This window comes from Caloenas nicobarica, chromosome 10 (assembly GCF_036013445.1).
Source record: "Caloenas nicobarica isolate bCalNic1 chromosome 10, bCalNic1.hap1, whole genome shotgun sequence".
Lineage (NCBI taxonomy): Eukaryota > Metazoa > Chordata > Aves > Columbiformes > Columbidae > Caloenas > Caloenas nicobarica.
In genome coordinates, this window is record NC_088254.1 from 12,834,927 (window position 1) to 12,842,500 (window position 7,574).

Consider the following 7,574-nt stretch of genomic DNA (forward strand, 5'->3'; position numbering starts at 1 on the left):
ATGCTGGCACTTTTCTTGTGAGAAATTAATATGTCATAACTAACACTGGACTGAACTCTGTCACTGGTTTTTAGTACCTTTGCTTTCCAGAGTTCCAGCACTGGCATACCAGTGATAACAGAACTGGAATCTTCCTATGCTGCTGTCATTTACGCCAAAGACCAGAGCCAAGTCTGTATCTGAGACAAAAAGGAAATATATTACAAAATGTGTTATTATGAAAAGAAAAGCCACTGCTTCAAGTTATCAAGACAACACCAAAGCACATTAATCAAGCATACAATAAACAATGACAGTTTGTTGTTTCATCTGAATGAAAATATTAGATCCATCTGTTGGTGTTCAAACCTAGAATTGAATCTTAGCAGTTACATGTGATAATGAAAACTATTTTAAAAATTTTGTGCATTCTCCGCCTAAGATATCATGAAAATAAATACTCTTAAGATTTAAGAGGCAATCTTACACAAGGCTTTTGTGAGGTTGCTAAATAGATCACATATGTGCAATCTGAGGATGACATCCATTATGTTATAATGTAGTTTATTTCAACACTACTCACTTATGGTTCAAATCTACAGTCTATTCTGTTCAGTTCCTCATCTCCATGGCTCTGCATGCAAGAAGCACTCCAGGTACACACAATCCACTATCGGTCCAGGAATGAGTGGTTTAGTAGTCCAAGAGATTCCACAGCTTGGATGAAGATGGTAGAACACAGCTCTAAAAATTGATAATAATTCCTCAAACCTCTAGCCACAGTGCTCATAAATGGCCTATTTCTAGACTAACTACTGATCGAGCAATGGGCCTTAGTTTAGAGCCGTAGCACCAGCAGTATCAACTAGATCACCCTTATCCTCATATTCATTGAATCCTTCAAGGAACTCTCTAATAGGTTTGTGAAATGTGACATCTGCAAAAGCCACAGTGATTCCCCATGTGGCTACCAATTTTCTTTTTTTAAGTTGTTCACAGTTTGCCCAGTAAAGTCAAGCTTAACAGTCTGTACATCTGTTCAGTCTCCTAGAGTCCTTATTCAAGTCAGCATCACATTCCAGCTTCCATGTCTCTTACCCTTTTTAACCACAGGGCTGGCTGTGCCTCCCAGAAGCCTGGCAACCAGAGACTGCAAGGATGTTCTGGCTGTACCATTTTTATAACTTCTGCAGCAGCCCTCCAAGTGACTGAGATGCACGAGCCAAAGGAATTTAGTGTACTGTTACATGGAGAACAGCCTCCAGGTGTAAGACAACCATAGGTCTACTTTGAGCAAAGAGAGGAATAAAAACAGCCAAACACACAAATGTGTGTTTTCCTGGCAGTTTTTAAGTTCCTAAAATGCATGCAAATACAATGTCAAACTTACATTATAAGACACAACAATGCAAGCAGATTAGTTTCATTTACAGCAATGAAGTTACACCTATTTCAGGTTATGAAAAGTAGATAAAATCATCTTGTATTTCCATACTGAGTTTACAGGACGGACAGTGAGAGACAAACATTTTAAGGATGTCAGTTGAAAAGGTTTGATACGGAGACAGTGAATTAAAGATCCCACGGTACTAAATTCAGCTCGTTAACCCTCATTTATGAGGTATCACCTGCATATTTGCTTGGAACCAAACTATATGGTTTGACTCCCATCCTTTAAGCTGGGTCCAGTGATGCAAAGCAGCTCTAAAACAGATAAAGCAGTAAAGAATTCTTTTGTGAAGGAAATACGGCCAGTGCAAGGTGATATGAAGATCTGAAAAAGTGCTGTTGAAATTACCAGATCCCTGCCTGTCATCAGCGGCCTATGTAGTCTCTGCTTTAATAGCTGGCAGCCCCAGAAGGAGGGCGAAGGCCCAGAGGCAGTATAGAGCTATTTTTGCTTTTCTTCCTGCTGCTACAGATCATGTGCATCTCCAGAGAAATGATCACAACTGTTATGGCCTTCCTTACTTACGCAGTGTGCAAATATTTTAAGAAAGATGTGCCATCCTCACAAACTTAGGACTTATACAGAAAAACAAAATCCAAGAGAGAAAGAGTGAAAATTAGAACCACAAATCATTAACACCCTGCAACACTGATTTTTTTTGTGTGTGTTTTTAACACTGCAGCATTCATTTTGAATTCGCTATTTTATTGCAAATAAAGCCTCTGACCCTTTTAAAAACAATTTCTTTAATCTTCAGGGGAAGAGCATATAAACATCTTGACTAATAACAAATTTCTAGGACTTTGAGTGTTTTCTGTTGGACTTTTTAAATGTGACTATACAAAAACAACAGCACTTAACATTACTCTCTACAGCAGCCTGCTTTGCTAGGGGAGGCACTTTGGCAGTTTTCTTCCATATCCTTCTCCTTTCAGAGGCCCCTCATCATGATGACCCATCCATTTGGCTAAGGGCTGCATGCAGCTGCATCTAAAAGAAGCCAACTGTAATCTTGGGTCAGCTGGAAAAGTCTGCTTGATTACAGCTGTAGGTATACACAGCTCTGCCAGTGCCTGTCACTCGGGGAGAGAAGACCTACAGCTCCCCTTGGGGCTCTGCAGAGGTACAAACCAGAGCAGCCAGCTACATAGCAAGTGCTCAATACCTTCAGGCAATCCAGTGCATAAAAACGATTTTAAGTATTTTCGCCTACATATGTTGGAGACATAGTCTTTTGTTCACATGTATTCATTAAATACTCTAACTTTTTGCAATTCGTTATAATGAAAGAAGAATGATTAGCTGCCACGTTTCAACTCAGGGGCTATGCTGTCCTGTAGACGAGGTGTGTGAAACCTGAACGTTTCCTGATCTCTGTTAATATTTTCCATGTATAGCTATCCTACAGAAATGAAACTCTCCTAAAATACCATGACACAAACTGTTTTGTTTTTGTTGTAAATTGAAAATGAATGTTGGCCAAAGCTTGCCATTCTTAGAGAAATTTCAGCCTGAATAGCTGATTCCCCTGCATAAATCTTGGCAGTGCCAGGTTACCCATTTTTAGGAAAAGCAAGAGATTTATTTTATGAGAATTAGCACAAAGAGGGAGGCCCAGTGAAGTAACTTCATATCATATTTCTTTGCTATAAAACAGTACCATTCAAAAGGTAAAAAAAACCCCAATCATTTACGGTTTATGCCCAAATTATTTGTATTTCCACTATCCCCAGCTGTATGCTAGAGGCCTTCACTGGTTTTTAAGATGAGAAAAACTTCCGGCAGAGTTCACAGATGTAAAGTGAGGCATTTTTCATTAAGGTCTAAACATAAAGAGCAAGTCAGACTTACATAGTAGCTGGAATATGTATCAATAGTAAATCATCAAAATTCCAGCATGTGACAAATGGTGTAAACCTGATGAAATTAAGATTAGTGTAGTCTTAGGTCTAGGGCCTTGATGAACCTTCTTGCCCTATGCTGTATCATTACAAAAGGATGGGGACTGCAGTACTGCCAAGATATATGCTGTATTATCAAGTGTGATATTTTAGTTAACCAAGGTTTTTCATTAGAACTATAACATCAATATAGTTGTAATTCACTACATCAGGAAGCATTCAGCTTTCACTAACATCATATACATCCAGGACACCGTATCAAATGGGTTTACTAGTGACAAGTAGGCACCAAGTCACAAAAACGTTGTATTTTGAGTACATTTGAACAAAAGGTTTCACTGCAAATGTAGGAAAGAAGAAATACAACCTTGTATTTTGTGATCAAACATGTGTTATAACTCCTTCTTAATTTATATTGTATTTTTAGTGTCTATAATGCAAATTTTCAAGTCTCTCACATATTTGTACATCACTAAAATAACAGTTAATACTTAGCATTAGTCTGCAACAGACAGGAAAGCAAAATCTGTGCCCTGAGACACTTAAAATCAAGGATAAAAGTTAGCAAAGACAGCAAGAGTAAACTTGTCAAGGTGAAGCTGGGCAATGCTTTTATAATGTGCACTCAGGTAGTCCACGTGTAAATGACTCTGCAGGCTTAGGCTTTCAAACCAGATTTCAAGGTAAAGAAAAATGGTACTCTTGGAAAGTTCAGGACACTCCAGCTTCTGAGGTAGCATAGCATATACAGAGGAACAGAAATTATTAGGCATGAAGTTGACTAATGACTGTAGAGGTCTGTATTTATGGGCAAAGCCCAGGCAGGAATGACTGTTACTGTCAGACGAGACACAGATGGCATATAAGGAGAAAAGAGGTGTTTAACAATTTTAATATTTGTATAACAAGTATGAATTGGAAAGATCAAAGGAAATGGAAACGAGTTTGACATGATTAAAGTGACAGTCAACAGTGAAATATGCAGAATGTTATGCAAGACCCAAGGTAGCTTCAAAAGCCTACTATTGAATAACTAAATAACATATGAACTCTCATCTGGAGTAGTGATAAATTAGAATCCTTCATCTTTTCAATAGCTTGGTCTAATCCAGTTTCAGTGCAAGTTCCAACAACTTCCATAGGTTTCCTTCCTGCTGTAGATGCTGTGTTATACCCACCCAAAAATGACATTCGGCAAAGATCTGATCATGCCGTAAGTGTGAACATATTAAATGAGCATACTAGTCAAAGCAGCAGTTCTGAGTCTGTTAGAAGAATCCCAAAATAAATAGCTCATTTGCTGTAAATTCCCATATAGATTTTTTGGGAAGCAGACTGCATTATTCTTCAGCTCATTGAAGTTTACTTCAACAAGCTGTGAAGCTGATACAGCCATGGTTCAACGGTTCAGTATTGCATCGTCTTTTTTTTTTTTTTTTTTTAAATTGAAAGCCTCAGAATCTCACTTGGCATAGAAATCACATATTTCAAGCAGATTTTCAGATACACCTTTGAGAAAACCTTGGTTTTCAGCCATTTTTATACAATTTTTCTTCTCCTCCCTAAACTACCTTAACATTTTTCCCAAGCAAAACAGATTTGTTCTTTGTTTAAATAACATCTCCCCTCTTGCTTGTTATGAAACAGCACATTTCCCATTTCCTCAAAGTCAGTTGCTGGGTGAGATCCTTCAGCGAAGGCCATTCAGCATTTTCTAAAATATTAACTTAGATTGTTGGTTTTATGAGTAAATCGCATTGCAGTTATCACCTTGCCCAGTTATTTTTCAAGTTCACTTGCCAGATTTAGTGTACTAGGAACTGTTTACATACAGAAAGGCAAGAACTCAGGCAAAGCTACACAAGCTCTCTTACAAGACCACCCCTCTTATCTGAAAGAATGAACTCTATCAGACCAGCAGTGTGATCTCCATGCTGACATGTGAGTGCCAGTCAATGCCCAGCCCCCCATGCCCACGGCCAGCAGGAATTGAATTGTTCGTGTATTTACACTGTTCAGCAAAGTGCCTCATGGAAGTGCTCGAGCTGTGGGTAAAGGAGCTACTGAAAAGCAGAGTACAAATGGGGAGGGCTCTCCTAGCACACATACACTGCTTGCAATCCTTGAGTTGGCTGGATACCTCTGTACACACAGCCCAGACATATTCCAATTTCTTTGCTGACCTTGGCATTTAAGGAGTTCATTTGCGAAATCCTAGTTCTAGAAAAACCCAGACTTCTATCCAGTTGTCATAACTTTTCATTACTTACTAGCAATATGAGCAAAACTCTGCCAGGGAGCCAGTCCAGTCATCCAGTTTCCTGCAACATCGGATTTCTACAAGTTTCCAGAGTAGATGCCCTAGACTTATTTCACACAGAAAAGAGGACAAACTAGTGGTATTTCCTTACCACACAGACAACACATGACAGGATACCTCCATCCAGAGGAACCAGTCCAGGCACCCTCAATCTTCAGGACTGTTGTCAAGAAGAAATCCTTCTGCACACAAGACTCAGCCAGAGTAACTGTTTGGTATTTCAGTAACAGGCGTATCTGCTCCACCTACAGCTGCCACTGTCAGTCTCTGCAATTTAGTAAACACTACATAAGAATATTAAGTTCATATTTCAATAAATTGTTTCACTTATTTCATATTTAGGAATTATATGAAAACAAAAGTTCAAGCACCCAGTTAGCAGAAGACCATTAACAACTATCAGTCATTATTGCATTTGGTCACATAAGTAGATATGCCTTTAGAATTTTAGCTGAAAGATTACACAGCAATAATTGGAGCTGAAATAATTTGATATTTTGCAGGACAAGACTCCTGCTGTCTTATTTCTTTCCAAAACTAGTCCACAGTTACAGCAATGGCTAGGATTACATAATACACCTGACTAGATAAACATCCACATCTTATTTTACAGCACTGCTGCTGGCTAAAAAGTTCTGGATCTCTGCAGTGTGGTTTGTGGGATTCTGCAGTGTGTCTTGCAGACTTGTTACAGAATTTCTATAGGGCTAGCTAAACATTCTGCAGAGTGCTTTGTTGATTCCTCATAATTTATGCCCAATTTTTCAGCTAACTAAAATTCAGCAAGTGCTGGATGTATGTGCAAAAGCTTTACATTTACTTGCAACGAAGAAGTTCTAGAATTTCTCTCTTGATACTATTACTATAAATGAGGAGGAGTGCTGTTAACACCAAGATTTCACACTAATCCAGGGGTGTAGCTTGGATCCAATGTAAAAATTATCATATAGCCATGGCTGCTGATAACAATCCAGTGTTCAACCAGAAGCAGAAATGGCACCAAGTTCAGCAAACCCAGCAGCAAGCATGGCCACTCCAACACTGTACTGGCTTTAGCACTGAAATATTTTTAATCCTAGAGCACTGGAAATTAAGACAGGCTACAGGTACAGCATAAAATACCAAAGACACTGATCTCCTTGGAAACTAATTTAGCTGGAAGGAAAAATAATTTTTTAAAAAAAATCAACCTATCTGCAGATACAAGACAAAACTTAGGAAATTTTTGGAAGGAATTCTCAGGAATGGAAGTGCTCCAGTCCCTGTCATACTCCGTAACTCCTATTTCAGCCTTGTTGAAAACAAAGACAGTTTGATATATGATTACTTTTTAGTAGTAAATAGGACGTAGTAATTATTCAATAGCTGTATATCATTGCAGTAGGAAATAACTGATACATAGGGACCTAAAAGAGCTCTTACTACAATTCCTCCAGCCACTGGTTGTCCACATCAGAATCTTAGGAGTAAGATTCTATGGAATTTAAGTCAGACCTTTAGTTAAACACTCTCTAGCAAATCCCACAAAAACAAATCCTTGAGACCAACATCAACATTTTTCCTGATCAATACAAAAGCCGAAGTCACTAATCTTCCCCCTCCTTGTGTTCCAGTCCTACCAAATTTGTTAAGCTAAGTTCTATAAGGCTGCTTCCCTCCCCTTGCAAAGGAGCTAATAGCGTTAGCCCCCAACTCCTCCTAGGATTCAACCATATTTTGGGGGAAACAAAAGGGCCTCTGGTGAACTTCATCCTAATTTTCATATTACAGACTAAAGTAAAGAGTACCCAGCAGTTTTCCATAAGCCACTAAAGCAGCACCGAAAGCTTCACCTCAATATACTTCCCAGATATGCCACAATTTTGAGAACCTTGGCAGAAGGGTGAACAAAGTGTGGATATTCAACCACGTACTCAGCAATACA